Raw genomic sequence first — 22,303 nt, forward strand, 5'->3', positions numbered from 1 at the left:
CTGGCCCAGGTGGTTCCCGAGAAGAAGATTTTCAAAGAATGTTCATATATATTTCCATATAAAACTCTGATTCCCCATTGTGGCCCCGCCCTTCCCCCGGGGGTCATGATTTGAACAATTTTGAGTCTACACTACACCAGGATGCTTCCACATAATTTTCACTTTTTCTGGCCCAGTGGTTCTTGAGAAGAAGATTTTCAAAGATTTTTCCTATATATTACTATATAAAACTTTGATTCCCCATTGTGGCCCCGCCCTTCCCCCGGGGGTCATTATTTGAACAATTGAGAATCTACATTATACCAGGATGCTTCCACATAAGTTTCAGCTTTTTTGGCCCAGTGGTTCTTAAGAAAAACATTTTCAAAGATTTTTCCTATATATTTCTATATAAAACTTTGATTCCCCATTGTGGCACCGCCCTTCCCCCGGGGGTCATGATTTGAACAATTGACCCAACCATATTTTTGTCTTTTCTTGATTATCTCCCCTTGCGAGGAGGTATGTCCCTTCATTTTAACAATTTAAATTCCCCTTCACATAAGGATGTTTTGTACCAAGTTTGTTTAAAATTGGCCCAGTGGTTCTTGAGAAGAAGTCGAAAATGTGACAAGTTTACAGACGGACAGACAGACGGACAGACAGACAGACAGACAGACGGACGGACGACGGACAAAATGTGATCAGAAAAGCTCACTTGAGCCTTCGGCTCAGGTGAGCTAAAAACCAATGTACTATATTATGTATCTTAGTGTGGTCTACTTGTGTGCCAAGTTACATTGAAATCAGACCAAAACTGTAGAAGGAGTAGCGTTTTAAAGGAATTTCACAGAAAATTCTATTTTTAGTAACAATGGCAACACCGTTCATCGAAATCAAAAACCGATGCACTATTTTTTTTATGTAAGTGTGGTCTTCTTGTGTGCCAACTTATATTGAAATCAGATCAAAACTGTAGGAGGAGTAGCGTTTTGAAAAATTGTTTACAGACAGACGGACAGACAGGCAGACAGACAGACGGACGGACGACGGACACCTTACTATCGCATAAGCTCTTCTGGTCTCTGACCAGAAGAGCTAATAACTTGGCACACAAGTAGACTACACTAAGATACATAAAATAGTGCATTGGTTTTTGATTTCAATGAACGGTGTTGCCATGGTTAATTAAAAAATAAAATTTTCAATTAAATTCCTTTTAAACACTACTCCTTCTACAGTTTTGGTCTGAGGGCAATGGTTTCTTTTCTCATCCTTTGTTATAAGTACAAACCAGTAGAGCTACAGTCTCGACAGAGACTTCTGGTTTAATAAAGTATTTCAAAGTATCAAAGTGTTCGATAAAGTTTTTCAAAGTGTCCAAATTTTCGTCAAATATTTTCAAAGTTTCAAATTGATCACTGTAGTTAACCAAAGTTTTCATTGTGTAAAACTATAGTATACATTGTATAACTATAGTAAACTAGAGTTAATTATAATATGTTTTTGTTAGGGTTATTGAAACAGCTTACTCTACCTGCGTGGCTGAGACTCGCCAGTTGGGGAAACACGTCGGTTTTCAAGCAACGGTAAACAACGGAGCAAAATTAACGCCCTTTAACAGGTATGTCTCTAAACTTGAATGATTAAGGAGATTTTTTGATTTTAAATGTTGTTATGTAACATTTAGATTTACCAGATGACTTCTCGGGTGACTATACCAGACTATTTGCCCCTCGGTGACAGAAAACTTTATTTGAACGTTATATCACCCTCTGTCCTCTGCACCGGTTGACATAATACTGCAGAGATTTCCTGTCACTACGGGGCAAATATCCTGGTATGTGACTATCTAAGCAATTTTTAACAGTCCAGGGCTTTCCTGTCAACTTGGGGCAAAAATCTTGCTATGTCATCTTCGAAGCCATGTGGCATCATATGCACAATGTTGTGATTTACATACAACATGTCTAAATGCCACACCTAACCAAGTTAATTTATGTGTTATATTGAGCAGTCACAGTTATCGATAAAGTCACGTGTCATGAATAGGGTTGGCACAATAAAAAACCCACATCGATCATGAACGAAAGTTCCGTGTTTGCTCTGCTCTTATTTGTATTGTTTTATGGACTTTGAAATCGAATACTGTTCGTTATATCCATATCCTTCACCAAACACAATGATTCTTTCTACGAGACATGCTGAATGGGCAGAGTTGGTCTCTTGTTTCATCTATTATTCCGTGCTTATAATAAAAATTATTCTGAATAAAAAAAATTAATTATATAGTATTACTATTTCACGTAATTTCAGGTATAACTCTAAAATTGAAATCCTCTTCCGGCCACCGCGACATCTTTATATGATTTAAGAAATTTTCAATGGAAAATCAAACAGCACACAATCAAACAATTATATAAAATTTGAATCGAAATACGAAATAAAATTCATTGTTTCAAAGGTCAAGACCAACACGCAATAGCAACTTATAAGGCCTTTCCTGACTAGAGTTAAACTTTATCAAATGTAATGTTATTACCTAAAACATATTATCAACTTGGAGCAAAAAAAAAACTTTTAGATTCGTGTATCATGTGTCTAAATCAACAGGAAGATGCATACATTCCGATGATGCTTGTACATTCGAAGTTCTTTTTCCGAGGTCTGACGGAAATGCCCGAGATGATGCAATTGGACTAACTGTCAGACGTTGAATAGATCAAGGAAAGAAGAAAAACAATACTATTGATTCAATATAGAAAATATAGAAAACCAATATTATAGTGAGAGCTACATGTATTGAGAGGTCTGCAAACAAAGTAAGTATTACTTCGACATTATTTGTGTTTCACTTGTTTACAGTAGACAAGAGTAGAATGAACAAGGGAGATAATTTAACTTGATTCTAGTACAATTGACCATACCAATGTACATATAAATTTGTTGATTTAAAATTACTTTAACCCTTTTTGTAAGTAAGTATTTTAAATCAAATCATTTTGATTCAATAAAAGAAGTTGTTTTAATTTGCTCACATATAAAGATTAGACTGAGTAACATGAACAAGGAAATTAACAAACAAGGAAGTCCCCAATTAGAGGTCACGTCATTTTATTTTATATTTCATGAATCTGTGTATTGAAAGCATTCAATTCAACAGTAATATTGTTTTTGATTTTAAAAATGGTTCTTTGAAACAACATTGACTAACATATTTCAAAATGCCTACATGCATGGTTTCTAAATTACGAATAATTTTCTCCATTTCTGGCTGAGGCTAACTTAACATCTTGAAATATTTAGGGGTCGTCTCGGAACACACAATTTAAGTACTGTAAAAAGTCATTGAAAACATCAACGACCCCATGGTTTTTAAGATTAATTTTTTTTTTAAATGAATCAAATTTTGCTTTAAAATATATACATGTAGGAATATTTTGTAAATCTTTTAAGAAACCACTGGATCAGGAAAGCTGAAAGTTATTTGGAAGCATGCTCGGAAGTGCAGATTTTAAATTTTGAACCCTTGAACACCAGGAATAAGCCAAAGCCAAAATTGTGGATCAAATTTTTGCATTGAAATATATAGGGAAAAACCTTACACTTATATATGGATCAATCCTTGAGTAGTCTACTAGATTTTAAATTGTTCAAATAATGACCCGTGGAGTAGGATGGGGCGACAAAAGTTAAGATGACATGGGGTGGGTACGTAATAACATACTTCATAATGTTCTTATCTTCATGTCATATCTCAAGGAAACTCTTAAAATGATCTCATCTCTTTAAAGTATCTGAACGCGGATTTATTATATTGGTGAACAAAATAAAAATTATTGTTCTTGTTTGCAATGCAAATTTTATTCCATCCATTTATTAAAGGTTGGGGAATTATTTTCCATTCTGGTGAATAATCCCAACATGTTTATCAATAAATCAGTGATTATTCCACAGCGGATTTAAATAAAGTCCTTGACGCGCTCTGTGCCTATTCTAAATATATCATTAGACTACCGTTGATAAATCCAAAGTCGAAATGTGTACCTAAAACATTTCAAGGATACACATACGAATGCGTCATAAAATACTTAGACCCTTACTTAAGTCAAAACCCTAGAAAACTTTATGTTTTTACAAAGAATAACTATACTAATAACCATAACTCTGTACTGTGTTCATTTATTTTTTCTTTATTTGTTTTGTTAATTTTGACAGTTATCACAGAATGAGATGTCAACTTTTTTAGAATTGTGAAGCTAATAACGATCGTAAACAGGTTAACATTTTTCTTTATATTTGTGAAGATAAAGCCATATATTTAGAATCTAAAATATCGTTTTTAAAGGATTATTATAACAATTACATTCATATACCTAAATCTAACACAGAAAGTATAATTCTAAGTTTGTTTTACAGAAATATACACTAAATGCACTGATCTTATTTTGACAGATTTCCAAAGATGTGCTGTATAACTGTAAATGAAGAAATTGCTTGTCCACAGGTTTCTGAATATCTTTCCGAATATACAGGGGATATATTATCAATATAATCAAATAATTATTAAAATTGGTCCATCAAGATATGAATATATATAGATATAAGTACAAAGAATCAAATAATTGAGTTATACTACATGTAATCACTTGAAAGTTTTTTATGATTAATATTAGATCAATCATGGACTATAAAGATAGGCTGGAGCCACAAAAGGGCTCCAATGTTAAACACTCATGTTTATTTTTTTAGCTCAATAACAGCTTTTCTTTTTTTGTTCTGTATACCATGTTTAAAAGTATAATGAAGAATTTATGCCATTTACTCTTTTTTGTCAGTTTCCAGATGTTGTATTTTAAAGTGTAGTTTCGGAAAGAAGAGGACATCCCAATTTTACAGGTGAATTTAGGTTTAAGCTTACCTAAGGCAAAGGCTAATTGAGGTTTTTGATCGAAATTTGTCCGATGTCTTTCGTCGTTGTAAGGGTCGTTGTCAGGTTTTCTCATTTTTATCTTCTTTTCTGAAACCACGCAACCAAGTACGATCAAACATGGCACAAAGTATCCTTGGGTGAAGGAGAGTCAAGTTCAATTGAAGGGTCACTCCCTCTTTAATTGGGAGATAGTTTAGGATAAGTGAAAAAATTAGTGAAAATTAATGGCATTTAAAAAAAAATCTGAAGAAGTCTTGGGCCAGCAATCATAAAACTTGGGTTGAATTATCTTTAGGTTATAAAGATTCAAATTTGGTCAAATCATAAAATGGGAATGATGGGGCCACAAAGCCACAAAGCTTGACATAGAAATGTATAGGAGATTCTTGAATTTTTTCTGAAACAGCAGAGCCATGAATGATCATATTAATACATGAATAGAAGCATCCTCAGATAGTTCGGATTCAGAATTGTTCCAATCATGCCCCCATGTTTGGTTGTAGCCACAATGTATCAACATATTTCTACATAACGATAAGCGCAGAAGTAAAAATTCTAAGAATTTAATTTACAAATATCAGAATGTGTGTTTAAATCAAATATGACAACTTCCGCTGTGCATAAGATGTGAAGACTTTTTATGATATGTCCATCATTTATTAATATCTCTTTTATAATTATTGGAGAAATCTATTAAACAATAACTAGAAAATAATCCAACAAATATTTTGAAAAACTATGTGTATATGAAGCACAATTATTACTTTTGGAATCTTCTAATATCTAGAGCTCTACGTGGGCCGTTCAAAAATTACGCAGACTCTGTTATTATTTACTCTTACAGACGTCATATAGTTATGAAATTTCACAGAAATATGTATCTTAAAGATTCCAATAATTTTTTGGGCAAAATCTATGCATTAAAAAAAAATTCTTCGAAAATAATCTGTAAGTAAATATCACTGATGAAGAGGTACGGAGCACGACAAAAAATTTGAAGCCAAAACATGCGGAATCCAAATATTTAACTCATTATTTTTCGATAATTCGCGATATTTTTCGACAATTTCCTCATATATTTCTTTAAATTGTTCTATTAATATGTATTTAGATTACTGACATGATATTTGAAGTACCAACAGATACATGGTGAATTTTCTCCGGTGCGATTCCCTTGAAAACGACTGTAAAATTGACGTTCTCTGAATTGATGGCGCACCACACTTTTGTAAAATTGCGTGTGATGCTCGAAATATCGCCAACATTGATCCAAAATATGCATAATTAAACATTTAGTTAACTAGAGTATTCGTGACATTCGTCCACAAATAGCAAAATGAAATTTTAGACGGTAAGACCTCTGTAAAAAGGCTATACTGGAGGACGGGAAGACGATTATCAACGAAAACTTTATCCGGACTGTAAAGAACTTGATTGAGAGTCACTGATATCATACTATATCTCGTAAATACCTGCATTTTTGGTTTTAAAACAAAAGAAAGAATATTTTTTCCTTGTTTAATAGATTTTAAGCTTGACAAGAAATCGTGTTTGGATGTTGAGTAAATAAGGTAACTAAAACTGTACAGGTACTCTTGAAAAAATGTTGAGAAAATGAAAGCTCAATCACACATTTTTTTTATAATGCCTGTGAGGTCGAAAAATTTGCTGCTCCGTGACTTAATGCTTGATTGATTGATTGTATGTTGCTTAACGTCCCTCTCTAGATTTTTTCACTCATATGGAGACGTCACCGTATGCCGGCGAAGGGCTTCACATTTTGACCTTTACTCGTGTTATGGGTCGGAATAACCCTAAATCAATCACACAATTTAAACTTAACAATAATTTATTAACATTAATATATACAAATCATAAAGTACAAACTTAGCAAGAATCTAAAAATACATACATCAGAGTGTCCGTTGCTGCACACAATGTCCAGTGTAATTATATCCTAGTCTCTTTATACACCTGCAATTCAATGTTACTTATACGACAAGTTATTGTTTATGCAGCTAATTGACAGGGTATTTATACAGTACTATAAATCTAGAAAATTCTAGAAGTTGTAAGTACATGATATTACTTGAAAGTTTTGGATATACACAAGAGTTAAGAATGTTCAAGAAGTTCAAGAGTGTTCTAGAAAAAAAATGACCGAACATGTTGACCACTCTGGAATGTTCAAGAAACTTAATGTTACTAATAATATACATGATGAAACAATACAAATACAACACACCTCACCTCTATCGTCAACTTCCCTTACTTATGCAGCAACATACCTTCCTCACCTGCATACGGAGTATATATATCTCAGTTGATTCGATACGCAAGAGCGTGCTCTACGTATGAACAATTTCTTAAACGAGGTAAATTATTGACAAGCAAGTTGATGAAACAAGAATATCAACAGTCTCGTTTAAAGTCATCATTTCATAAAATCTATGGTCGATACAATGACCTTGTCAGCAAATACAATTTATCATTGAGTCATATGCTGAACGATGTTTTTCATACAAATTGTTAGTCCATTATTAGGTCACCTGAGTAACTCAGGTGACCTATTGCTATCCGTTTTCGTCCGTCGTCGTCCGTCGTGCGTCGTGCGCCGTATGTTAACATTTGAACATTTTCAGCTTCTTCTCTGAAACCACTGAACCAATTTCAACCAAATTTGGTATACAGCATCTATGGGTGGGGGGAACAAAAATTGTGAATTTCATGGTCCCCACCCCCCCCCCCCCCCCCCGGGGCCTTAGGGGTGGGGCCAAAACCACTAAAATTATTGCAATCTTTAAAAATCTTCTTCTTTACTCCTGGACATCAAGCAGGCAAACTGTTGGCATGATGGCATGAATGTAATGAGCATTGAGTCCTCTACCAAAATTGTGAAATTCATGGCCCCAGGGTCAGGGGTTCTAGTGCTAGGGTGGGGCTCTATAGATTATATAGTGAAAATGCATTATTTATTTGAAAATCTTTTTCTCTGCTCCTGGGTATTAAATTAACTAACTAAGCACATAGTTATGATGCGCAAGAATGCCTCTTCCAGATTTGTGAATTTTATGGCCCCAGGGTCAGGGGTTCTAGTGTTAGAGCGGGGCTCTATAGATTATATTGTGAAAAGGCATTTATTCCTTGAAAATCTTCTTCTCTGCTCCTGGCTATTAAAAAAACTAACTAAGCACATAGTTATGATGAGCAAGAGTGCCTCTTCCAGATTTGTGAATTTTATGGCCCCAGGGTCAGGGGTTCTGGTGTTAGGGCTGGGCTCTATAGATTATATAATGGAAATGCATTATATCTTTGAAAATCTTCTTCTCTGCTCCTGGTATTAAATTAACTAACTAAGCACATAGTTATGATGAGCAAGAGTGCTTCTTCCAGATTTGTGTATTTTATGGCCCCAGGGTCAGGGGTTCTGGTGTTAGGGCGGGGCTCTATAGATTATATAGTGAAAATGCATTTATTCCTTGAAAATCTTCTCTGCTTCTGGGTATTAAATAAACTAATTAAACATATAGTAATGATAAGCAAGAGTGACTCTTCCAGATTTGTGAATTTTATGGCCCCAGGGTCAGGGGTTCTGGTGTTAGGGCGTGGCTCTATAGATTATATAGTTAATATGCATTTATTCTTTGAAAATCATCTTCTCTGCTTCTGCGTATTAAATAAACTAAATAATTTCTTATGACATTTCTTATATTTAAATCACTCTAAAGATTTCCAATCTTCATGTGCATTCATCATGTACTTTTCACTTCTGAAGATGAATAACATCAAACTCACAAGCAATGAATGACAAATGGGCTTATGTAATGACGGACACACAAACTAAAGGTATACACCACAATAAATGTCAGCTAGTGGGCATGGGGCTTTATGCTAAGTCTTTGTTTGTTTGCAGTTGCTGACAGACTCACTGAAAATGCATCCGACCCAAACTTTTTTTTAGCCATTTTGTAATATTTTATTCTCCCAATTTTTCAGGATATTAAAACTGTTTCATTTTCAATTTTTGTCTTCATCAATCATTAGTTTATACCAGTGTGCAGCTTATTCATATATAGTAAGCCTATGAAAAACTGTATTTTATGTTACCTAACAAAAATCTGGAAACAATTTTTTTTCAAAAAAAAAATTGCCTACCTACCTACCCAACTGCAAACAAAGAATTTTTTAAGCTTGGCCTGACTTAACAACTACTGTCTAGGAACAATAAAGACTCCCATTTCCTTCCAATTTCAAGTCTGTTGGAAAAACCTCAGTTGACTGCAACTCACTTACTAGACACTTTTTTGATAACGTAATATATGACAAGTATTTCAGGCATTACCAAAACGACCTTGAAGAAACTGTCCTTTGATCTGTCCTTGAATCCTGTATGATAATGTATCTCAATAATGATGAATTTGATTGGTTGTCTCTGACAAACCACGCCCCGCCACCATAAAAGTCTTAACAGCACCTTACCAATAATGGCTATTTCCACCATGAACCACAGCACAAAGCGTGGAATCCTGGGATAGCTTCCGTAGCAGACCTCAGCCAGGTGCATTCCTGTCACCACCCCCAGGCCGGCCGACAGCCTCTGCATCAAGAGACCCAGAAACGTGGCTGACATCAGTATCCATAGCAACTGTAACATAAATAAACAGACATCAGTATCCATAGCAACTGTAACATAAACAAACAGATGTCAGTATCCATAGCAACTGTAAAATAAAAAAAAAAACAGACATCAGTATCTATAGCAACTATAACATAAATACACAGACGTCAGTATCCATGTAGCAACTTAAAAATTAAAAAAACAGACGTCAATATCCATAGCAACTGTAACAATATATGCCAACATCAATATCCATGGCAACTGTAACAAAATATACAGACATTAGTATCCATAGTAACTATAACAAAATAGGCAAATGTCAGTCTCCATAGCAACTAAAACAGATATGTTGACATTGGTATCCAAAGCAAATATGACTTTTTTTGCATTTCACCAATGGTTATCTTGTAATATATGAGCCTCGTCGGATAGAAATCGACCTTATGGCAAAATTTATCGAGTTTGAGATTTCTGTGTATTTAAGTGGTCTATATAAAATCACGACAAAAACTTAAAACAGAATAAAAATATCTTCATTTATAACAAAGTTATTCCATTGGAAATTGGTATGTTTGCAAAATTAATTTCTGAGCATATCGAAGTTTTTTCACGATTCAATTGTGACGTCATGATTTATTCTCAGTTGTTCATTTGAGGCACCTGTCATCGCTTAGCTATCCAAGTGGTCATCATGTCTAAGTTCAACAAAATGCTTAATTAATGACAAAAAATAGTTGATAATGATCTACATTCCCAAAAACTGTGTTAACTGACTTTTAAATCCTTTAAAAACCGAATACCCCCCCCCCTAAGAAAAAAAAAATCTTTGATTTCTACTTTTCTGCCTTTGTCCCGACAAATTTGTTTCTATGAACAACTGAACTTTCAATTAACAAATTATAGATCTACATGTATGCTGATTTTACGTTTGATAAAGCCTGTATCCTCAAAGCATGAGAGTGAATTACCACACTTTGTTTGATTTTACGTAATTCCTCTGTAAAGGAAAAAGAAACCAATGCGTTCGAGTCCAAATTTACAGGGGGTCGATCTCAGAAATGCCTTGTTTCTTGCAAAAATTACATGAACCATGCAGAAAATAAAATCACAACTAAAATTATGCTAAGATAATTATTATCAGGTTAAATTTATAAAATAAATTACACAATTTTGTATAAAGTACAGTGAAATTTCTCCAAACCGCCCCCCCCCCCCCCCCCCCCCCCCATGGAAACCGGTTCTCCCTGAACATCGGTCAAATTTATAAGTCCCGGAAAAATTCTTAACATTTCTTTACACAAAAACTCTCATAAAACCGGCCACCCCTGAAAACCGGACACCGGCCACATTTCCAAGAACAAAAGTTAACAAACATGGGAAATTTCCCTTCATCATACCGGCCACTTTTTGATTAAACTGTCATTGGCCGGGGGGGGGGGGGTAATAATCAACGGCCGGAGGTATGAAAAAGGTAGGAAAAATATTCTACCCATGAGAAGTCAGAGGTGTGAAAAACTGAATATGGCCTCATAGGGTTTCTATTGTTTAGCCGTCTTGAAGGGGTAGTCATCGAGCCAGACTACTAAATGACCGGTCTAAGCTGTGTACATATGATTAACATCAATTAAACTTAAATTAATAAAATATCAAGCAACTAATAAATCTAAATCAAAGAATAAATCAACAAATAATCGAACGCCATATGGTGTATATATCGATCATGATGTGACACTAGTCTTTTGTCTCAAAGTTGGCTAATTTTATTAGGATTTTTTCCTAAAACTGTTTCTAATGCAGCCACATTCTACTGTGCCCTGCATTACCCCCCCCCCCCCCTTCCTCCCAATTAAAAACCCGATCGTCCTTTTAATTTAATTTAAATTTAATTTAAACAATATTTTATTCACAGATGTTGTCGTGAATAGGATTGGGCAGCAGATTTCTACTATCCATAATGTACAAAAATAAATAAGTAAAATTAATTGAATATCTTTTTAAACAATATACAGATCATTGATTGATTGATTGATTGTTGCTTACTGTCGAGTCGGTAAGATTTAAGCCATAATCGGCGGGTAATCTATATCTGTTGTATGTAAAATGCATGTACATGTAGTTGTAAGCCTTAACATAGGAAACTATTTAACGTTCCATCTGCCAGACTCTTATTATAAAATATGTAAACCATTAAAAAAGATTTCTTTCTGTGTTCATCAGCAAAATTATCTACATTGTAATAATGTACTAAACTTTACCTTATAAAAATCAATTTGATGTAAATAATCTAAAATTCTCTTAAAACTAATATTGTAAAATAAAAAAATTATGCATCGTTCGTTCAATTATTTACTTCGTATATCAGAAAAGCCAGCTAATTTTTTAATGAATATTAATATTTATAGTTAAATGTAGTGAAAAGTCAAGGAACACATTTATACATACACATCAATTTGGCCAAAATTCTCGATTCAATAAATATGCATGCATTACTTTTGGACGATTTGTGCGTATTTTTTAAATAATCATTTCATTCTGACGTTTAAGGCGGAAGTCAGATGATATTTTTTTAGCATATAGTTTATCATCATCGGATACCCAAGGATGATCTCATCTTTTCTCATAACCGGGTGATAAGTAAAAACAAGATCGCTTGTTGGTTTTCGACGATGGTAGTTTATTTGTAACGCAACATTCCAATCCATTTGAAAAAGAAAAATTTACATTAAGTTTACATAACATCGTAGATCAACCAAAAAAAACAAAAAACAAAAAAAAAAAACAAAAAGGAAGGGATCGATATGAATCTCAGAAATGCAAAAAATTATATATATTTTTTTTGGTTTTTAACTGGAGTATTAGAAATATATTGGGAAAAAAAACAAAAAAGACAGGCTATGTTGAATTACAATATAATATCACATGGCACATTTTCTTCCTTTTATAATTTAAGTACAGCAAACGAACTGAATGATTGAAAAAGAATAGATTACGCAGACTGTATTGAGAATTTCTTACTAATTATTTGATAAGGAAATACATTTAAACCAATTAAAAAGGATAATTAATGCTATGAATCAGATAGTCGAATTCAGCTGGAGTGCGTTGGAATCTAAAATAAATTGTATCATATTTAGCCGGCGAGGTTGCCTTATCTATGTGTTGACTTTGGAAGCCCCCCATCCCCCCCCCCCCCCCCCCCCCACCCCCACCCCCCAAAAAAAGAAAAAATAATATTTAATAATATTTATGAAGGCACGCAGTAGGGGTGGGACGATACACACATCTTGCGATACGATACGTATCTCGATATATTGGTACGATACGATACGTATCTCGATATTATGAGAAATTATAAAACTATTCAAAATAATTAGTATTTTATTTCTTTATTTTTGTCTTGACATTAAATCAACAAATTATTCTATATCAAATCATGTTTGCTTTGAAATTTATACTTGAAGTTCATCAATTTCATTTACTAAAACTTCACAAAAATAATAATACATGTACATACTATTATTAACAAATTACTATTCAAAAGTTGTTTACAAATAGTTGTGTAGTTTATCAGAGAACACTGACTAAAATTCATTTAAAAAACATCGATCATATTTTTTTTACATTATTATTAATTCATTGCTGAAAGTCTGTAGCCAAGTTGAGATTACAAAAGAAAGTACAAGTTGGACTAACAATTAATAACGTCAAATGTTCTGGAAACGATATTTCCTGTGTATAGCACGCATTACATACTGAACTTTTCTTGTCAAATCTTCCAACCAATCTTCCGAGGCTGCTTAAAAGTGAAAACATTTTACCCCTAACCAACGACTTATTAGTTCTAAAGTGTGTTTTCAATATCAACATCGTCCCTTCACTAATACAAGCCGCCATTTTCCAGGGACAGGTACTTTCATTTTCAATTTTTGGATAGGTCGTTCGTGTATCGTTTCATACCGATATTTGAATGCTTGTATCGTAAACCGTATCTTGGAGGAAAATATCGATATGTATCGGTGTATCGGTATATCGTCCCACCCCTAGCACGCAGTATATGCATTCTGTTATCCCGTTCCTAACCCAGTCCGACACAATGTATGTAAAATAGATATATTTCATAATTATTTGTTTTCTATCTTTTTTAATAAAAAAAACAACTAAAAAATATTTGAGATTTAGAAGTAACATTTATCACTGTAGGTATTTCTCTCTCTTAAAAAAAGAGTATTGTATAAGAATTTTATTATGTAGAGAACTTTTTGATGTTTTAATAAAATGTGGTACAAAGCGAAACCATATCCGTGTTTATTCAAGGATCACGAATTTAACACGTGAAATCCTGCTCATGTCAGGATGCTTTTTGCAGAAAAGTTACTTAACGTTATGATGAATATTTAGGAACACATTACACAAAGTTATTGTTTTTTACATTCGACTTTAAAGTAGTTTTACAAACCGGGCCCATCCTTTTTTTATATTAATATACAAAATATTATTCACACAAAGTGAATGAGTATCGGGCATCATGTAAAGCCTCTTTTAGCTGTCTCCCTCAAGGTCAAGATGATACACACAATATATACATGTAGGTATGAAATGGTCGCCCCTCTTTTTACAGTTTCCCCAACCAAGTTAAAGAAAATAAAAAAAATCATATATAATCTCTCGTCGTAATATTTTACAAACTTGCAAATTAGGAGTGAACTATTTAAGAAAAAAAAACTGATAAACTGTAAGTAATGGAAGAGAGACAAAAAAAATAGACAGAGAAAAAAGAAGACTTTTTAAGGAAATGATTTCCCGGTGTTGAGCCTCTTTTTGCGTCAAAGGGAAGCAACTTGCGCAATTTATCGAATTCAGTCGCTTCGGACAATACACACTCTCCGATAAGTCTACGTGTTTCCGTTTGAGAATTACTGATTGAAGAAATTACACGTTAATTCTTTCGAAGACATTATATTATATCTAATATAAAATTGTGAATATATTAATCTTGAATAAATGAATACACACGCTGAAAATAAATGAAGTTCACATGCTATAGTACTGCGTCAATACAATTGCGATTTTCTGAGCCAGAAACGTCTCCTTTGGCTAAATTGTATACTCTAAGCTACAATGAAAGATATATTCTGTACTTCCTCAGTAATGCACCATGCCAATTTTGCTTTGCTATATGTCTAATAATTTAATCTTCTTCTAGTGTTAGATAGAACCTCGCATCTTCTGCTGTTTGAAAAAAAAAAATAAATGTAGATCGGACTCGGCCTGTGTTTACATTGATCCATGGTAACATTAATAAAGTTAAGGCTCTGTAAAGGGAAATGCATTTAAAATTTTGTTTATGTTATTAGTACATATTTAAAATGATCAGATTTAAAAAAAATCTTTGAATAGCTGTTGATAATGTCTAAAACATTTCTTAACGTGAAAGAAAACCATGTGTAGTAAAAATACAGGGAAATCTTACATGTGGTTTGCAGTTGATTTTTATCCAACAAGCTGTGTGATTTTTATCTCCTAGCCTTGGCGACCTTGTTAATCAATGTTAATTTATATGATAAAGGGTTAAATGTATTGAACTGTCTTATATTGGTGAATATTGGCACTGGCGGATTTAAGGGGGGGCATAAGGGGCCACGCCCCCCCCCCCCCCTAAAATTTTCAAAGTATGGTGTGACTTATATTTATAATGCCACATTTTGGTAGAAAACCAACCAAACCCATGTTATTTGCATGGTTTTACTCTGAAAATACACAAAAACCCAGGAGCTTCCAGGGGCTGGGCCCCCCTACAAAGTATGATATAACTAGTATTAAACTCGGCGTACTTTGGTACATTGCTAACCAATACCACTATTAGTAAGTAATAAGTAAGTAAATCGTTTATTATGATGGCATGGTTACAATACAATGAGAATTGAGAAACATTAAATACAATTATAATTCAAACATCCGAAACTATACGCCACTTTTACAACAAAAATAAATGAAAAATAAGCACTATTATTGTGCCTGGTTTTACTCTAAAATACACGAAAACCCAGGAGCTTCCAGGGGCTTTGCCCCCTGGGCCCCCACCAGGGCTTCGCCCTGGACCCACTGAGGGCCTTCAGGCTGCCCCCTCCCCCCTACCCCTTGCCTCAACAAAGTTATCCATGCCCCCCCCTAACCGCAAATCCTGTATTCACCCCTGATTGACACAAGTTGGCTGTTCAAATGCACAAGCTAGCAAATAGATTAAAGTTCTAAAAATGTTTTCATGATGATATCTGTTCACAATGTTCATATGTGATAACTATTACATAAATAACAAAAGGCCCATGGGCCACATCGCTCACCTGAGCACCAATGGTAGGACAAGAATAAATGGCTTTTTATTGTAAAATTTAAATTCAAAAGTAGTTCCATGACCAATCATGGATTTGCTATTTTTTAGAAAATGATTGAGAAGAAGATTTTTAAAGAATTTTCCTATATATTTCTATGTTAAACTTTGGTCGGTCATTTTGGCCTGCCCTACCCCCGGGGGTCATGATTTGAACAAACTTGAATGTACACTACCTGAGCATGCTTCCATATAAATATGATGAATTATGGCTTTGTCATTCTTGAGAAGAAGTTTTTAAAAGAATTTTCCTATATTTTTCTATGTAAAACTTTGGTCGGCCATTTTGGCCCTGCCCTACCCCCGGGGGTCATGATTTGAACAAAATTGAATCTACACTACCTGAGCATGCTTCCATATAAATATGATGAATAATGGCCGTGTCATTCTTGAGAAGAAGATTTTTAAAGAATTTTTCTATATATTTCTATGTAAAACTTTGGTCGGCCATTTTAGCCCCGCCCTACACCCGGGGGTCATGATTTGAAAAAAAATTGAATCTACACTACCTGAGCATGATTCCATATAAATATGATGAATTATGGCTTTGTCATTCTTGAGAAGAAGATTTTTAAAGAATTTTCCTAAACATTTCTATGTAAAAATTTGGTCGGCCATTTTGGCCCCGCCCTACCCCCGGGGGTCATGATTTGAACAAACTTGAATCTACACTACCTGAGCATGTTTCCATATAAATATGATGAATTATGGCTTTGTCATTCTTGAGAAGAAGATTTTTAAAGAATTTTCCTATATATTTCTAGGTAAAACTTTGGTCGGCCATTTTGGCCCTGCCCTACCCCCAGGGGTCATGATTTGAACAAACTTGAATGTACACTACATGAGCATGCTCCCATATAAATATTATGAATAATGGCTTTGTCATTCTTGAGAAGAAAATTTTTAAAGAATTTTCCTATATATTTCTATGCAAAACTTTGGTCGGCCATTTTGGCCCCGCCCTACCCCCGGGGGTCATGATTTGAAAAAAAATTGAATCTACACTACCTGAGCATGTTTCCATATAAATATGATGAATTATGGCTTTGTCATTCTTGAGAAGAAGATTTTTAAAGAATTTTCCTAAACATTTCTATGTAAAAATTTGGTCGGCCATTTTGGCCCCGCCCTACCCCCGGGGGTCATGATTTGAACAAACTTGAATCTACACTACCTGAGCATGTTTCCATATAAATATGATGACTTATGACTTTGTCATTCTTGAGAAGGAAGATTTTTAAAGAATTTTCCTATATATTTCTATGTAAAACTTTGGTCGGCCATTTTGGCCCTGCCCTACCCCCAGGGGTCATGATTTGAACAAACTTGAATCTACACTACCTGAGCATGTTTCCATATAAATATGATGAATTATGGCTTTGTCATTCTTGAGAAGAAGATTTTTAAAGAATTTTCCTATATATTTCTATGTAAAACTTTGGTCAGCAATTTTGGCCCCGCCCTACCTCCGGGGGTCATGATTTGAACAAATTTGAATCTACACTACCTGAACATGTTTCCAAATAAATATGATGAATAATGGCTTTGTCATTCTTGAGAAGAAGATTTTTAAAGAATTTTCCTATACATTTCTATGCAAAACTTTGGTCAGCCATTTTGGCCCCGCCCTACTCCTGGGGGTCATGATTTGAACAAATTTGAATCTACACTACCTGAACATGTTTCCAAATAAATATGATGAATAATGGCCTTGTCATTCTTGAGAAGAAGATTTTTAAAGAATTTTCCTATATATTTCTATGCAAAACGTTGGTCAGCCATTTTGGCCCTGCCCTACCCCCGGGGGTCATGATTTGAACAAACTTGAATCTACACTACATGACCATGCTCCCATATAAATATGATGAATTATGGCCCAGTGTCATTCTTGAGAAGAAGATTTTTAATGATTTTCCTATATATTTCTATGTAAAACTTTTGTCGGCCATTTTGGCCCCGCCCTACCCCCGAGGGTCATGATTTGAAAAAAATTGAATCTACACTACTTTAGCATGTTTCCCTATAAATATGATAAATAATGGCTTTGTCATTCTTGAGAAGAAGATTTTAAAGAATTTTCCTATACATTTCTATGTAAAACTTTGGTCGGCCATTTTGGCCCCGCCCTACCCCCGGGGGTCATGATTTGAACAAACTTAAATCTACACTACCTGAGCATGTTTCCATATAAATATGATGACTTATGGCTTTGTCATTCTTGAGAAGAAGATTTTTAAAGAATTTTCCTATATATTTCTATGTTAAACTTTGGTCGGCCATTTTGGCCCCGCCCTACCCCCGGGGGTCATGACTTGAACAAACTTGAATCTACACTACCTGAGCATGTTTCCATATAAATATAATGAATAATGGCTTTGTCATTCTTGAGAAGAAGATTTTTAAAGAATTTTCCTATACATTTCTATGTAAAACTTTGGTCGGCCATTTTGGCCCCGCCCTACCCCCGGGGGTCATGATTTGAACAAACTTGAATCTACACTACCTGAGGATGTTTCCCCATAAGTTTCATCTTTCCTGGCACAGTAGTTCTTGAGAAGAAGATTTTTAAAATATACCTCTAAATTTTCATTAATTCCCAATTTTCTCCCCTTGAATAAGGGCATGGCCCTTCATTTGAACAAACTTGAATCCCCTTCACTCAAGGATACTTTGTGGCAAGTTTGGTTGAAATTGGCCCAGTGGTTCTTGAGAAGAAGTCGAAAATGTGAAAAGTTTACAGACAGACAAACAGACAGACGGACAGACAGACGGACAGACGGACGCCGGACAAAATGTGATCAGAAAAGCTCACTTGAGCTTATGATGGTGATAAAATGTGATCAATTTTTAACAGTTACAACATATATCTTGTATATTATTCATTATAATTACAGATTTTCATTGCAGAAAATACCTTGATCAAGGTATTTTAAATACCTTGATAAAGCTATATAGCTTTATCAAGCTATATACCTTTACCGGGGTATTGTGCTGGACTTAATATAATAATTTGATAATTTTGATGTAGGAAATGAGAGATGTAATATTTTTTTAACTTGATCTGTCTTGGGACCTGGCCGGTGTACTCTATATAAAAGCTTCACAATACCTTTACATTTCAAGTTATTTCCGTAATATTATCCACAATGAACACATAACACTAACAGTGAGTGGGTGAGTGACGAAATATTTTGCTGAATGACAGTTACATGTACGCAATTTTGTGAATAACGATCCCGACTTTTTAAAGACGTTCGCTTAAATGTACTTGGACACAGATTTGAAGTTAATATTTTCTCATTTTTTCTGTACAATATCACGAATTATATATTTTAATAGCATTTCACACAAAAATAATTAAAAATCTTATTTCATTTAAAAGTTATTAAAACTTTTAATTTTTTGGCGGGCTTGATTGACACATCCTTGCACTTTCACAAATTTTAACTTTATTCATAATCCTTAAGAAAAGTGGCAATTTTGATGTGTTTTAATGAGAAATATAAAAACTTTTATCAAGAAAAATAATTTTATTCAGAGTAGAAATATTAGAAAGCAAAACACCTTCATATGAGTATCGTCATTCCGAACTAAGAGATGCGTACAGATCTAGAGTTTAGCAAATCCAGCACATTCTTGTTATGTACACAGTTTTTGTAAACACGGCTCGAGTTCTGTTATTGTTTATATTTAGAATTCACTGGGCACATGCTTCAATCGTCACAGTCTGCTTACCACAACTGCACGGATTGACAATATATTGTGTGTTTGTTTTGCTTTCGAACGTGTCTACTCTGAATTTTCTGGATTATAGTATTAATATTTTTCATTTAAACAAAACGAGATTGCCACTTTTCTTAAGATTTAAGAATAAAATCAAATTTGTGAGAGTGCAAGGATATGTCAATCAAACCCGCCGAAAAATTTGAAATTTTAGTATCTTTTAAACGAAATAATTTTTTTCATTAATATTTTACCCTCGGCCAACTCGGCTTAAAGGAGTAAACTATCTCCAGTTATCAATTATCAACCCAGGTAACCCAGGGGATTTCTGAACTATGGTCAACGCTAAATGAAAACACAGATGTAAGTTTTATCAGTTTAATAAAGTGAGAATTAACCGTTGTAAATGATAACAAATAATAAATAATGATTAAAATTTAACAATCAGAAAAGTCTTTGAAAATGGCACAGGATAAATAAAAATTTATCAAAAATTGATTTAATCTGTTAAGTTAATCTCTATAATCTCAGTGATAATAATCTCAAAGAATAAATAATTGAAAAATGTAATGAAAAATGGGAAGAATGTGGCAAACTTATGAAAAATAATCCATGTCCCTACTGGGCTTCCATACTTATGAAAATGATCAAAAATCCTATAAAAATCAATGAGATGGAAAAATGAAAAGGGAATGACCTACATCACCCAATATGACACTATCAACACTCTAGAGTTAATCTGAAAATATTATACTAATTCTAGGCTCTAAAAAATAACTGACCCAGAAAATAAACAACACCCAAAAATAAATAATAAATAGTGGTTCTAGAAAATAAACCTGTTATCTACATATCCCTAGACCAGGCTGGACTTGGAAAGGGAAACTAAATTTACTTTAAATACCCTACATCGATCTTAACTGTTTCCTAACATGTGAAAAACGTGAAACTAAATCTAAGCCAAAACCTAGAGAACTGTTAAACCATAAGGTTTTCTTAGCCCACTAAGTATCTAATCAAACAGTGCTCCTAAACCATAAGGTTTTCTTAGCTCAGAAAAGAGGAACAAACCATGAGGCTGTGTTCCCCAACCCAAGTGAAGAAAACTGTTAGAACATGGGTTTAAATACCCTAGCTAGGCCCAAAATAAAAGCCAATGACTATCAAAGATCCTAAAGCTAAGTTAACCAATCAGAACGCAGCTATCAAAAGTACTACGTATACGGACAATCGCAACTTCTCGGGCCTTTCCGACTAGCGGAAAAACGACCTCGAATGTATATGGTAGACGCCATGACAACCTTCCTTTTTCATGATCTTTGAAATAAATGCATGGAGACCTTTTATCTGTGGAATATGAAGTTCAACTTTATTCGATGTAATGATATTACCTAAAATATACCATAGAAGAGACTTCTAACTCCCCCTTCTCTCCTACATTTGACTAAACAGGAAATGTATAAATTTTTAACATCCGGCGATGTGAATACATTCGAGGTTGTTTTTCCGATCTCTGACGGAAAGACCCGAGATGATGCGATTGCGTATACGGAAAGACTGCCAACATGGATGACATTTCCTGTTTAAAAAGCAAAACATGTGGAATGTCAACTCATGTCCTAACTTATAAAGACTAATAATAAAGGACTTTTACTACGTAACAACTGAAAACAAAAGGTAAATAGAATTATCAGACTGAAATACCAGCAAATACTTATAAAATAAGAATTACGAAACGAAGGCTATGAAATAAAAATCTAAACCACTACATTCCTCCCCCTTAAAAAAAACAAAATTTACACAATAAATTTTCGTTTCAGAATAAATTAAAGAAATGTCAGAAGAAATGTGGTTTCTGGTCCCGAGCATTCCATTCTTGGAGGTTAAAGAGTGGCTTCACCATACAATGCCAAGCCCTTGCCGCTACGTCGCGTGCCTCCCGGTGGATAGTGGGTAGTGGCATCCCAATTCTGCCGGGGTTTACAAATCTAGGGTTGTCGATAATGGACGAATTCCAACATCCTTGTAAATTTGAGTGCTTGGCTCGCATGTGACGCCGAAGCATGTTCATCTTAAATGAGGAAAAGGAACATGATGAAGAGTAACAATAGTACACAGGAACTCGAGCCTTATGATATTTGATGAAATGTGCCCTGTACGATCCAATCTTTTGGAAGGTATGATTCGTCAAGGGACAGTTCTGTATATGGCACGTGTCTCCCTCGGACGGCCACTCCTTCTGAATCATATCCTCCCCACAGAGGGCCTCCATCTCCTCGTCTGGAACACTTAAATCAAGAACTTCTGACATCTGAGAAACATGAAAACATTGTAAAACAAGGATTAGAACAGTATTAAAGCAAATTAATTACCATCAAATCAAGTTTTGATGTCAATTTATCTCCATGAAAATAACTTTTAAGATTAAAATCTCAAATTCTAAGACTTTAAATATTTTCTGAATATATGGAAAGTTAATCAATATAGTTATCTACCAAATTCAGAATCCACTGAATTTAAACCAAAATGTTATCAAGTAGTGCACATACTTATAACATAACCTAACAAGGGATGACCATGCATCACCAGTCCCATAGATAAACTATAAGAAAAACTTAAGTGTTGATTTCAGCACAGTACAAGGGAGATAATTTAAAGATCA

General features: G+C 34.2%; 1 long non-coding RNA gene across 2 annotated transcripts; it reads left to right on the forward strand.

Moving 5' to 3' along the window:
* Positions 1-2,598: 2,598 nt before the first annotated feature.
* On the forward strand, positions 2,599-22,093 carry LOC134244839 (uncharacterized). Of its 2 annotated transcripts, XR_009987297.1 has the most exons (6): positions 2,599-2,801; positions 3,436-3,690; positions 4,198-4,258; positions 4,435-4,486; positions 4,818-4,878; positions 21,462-22,093. It is a non-coding gene; the product is annotated as an uncharacterized LOC134244839 (long non-coding RNA). The 2 variants fall into 2 exon arrangements; XR_009987296.1 differs by lacking the exon at positions 3,436-3,690.
* The last annotated feature ends 210 nt before the right edge of the window (positions 22,094-22,303 follow it).

This window comes from Saccostrea cucullata, unplaced genomic scaffold (assembly GCF_032062105.1).
Source record: "Saccostrea cucullata isolate Sc308-1 unplaced genomic scaffold, CSIRO_AGI_Scuc_v1 ctg4994, whole genome shotgun sequence".
NCBI lineage: Eukaryota > Metazoa > Mollusca > Bivalvia > Ostreida > Ostreidae > Saccostrea > Saccostrea cuccullata.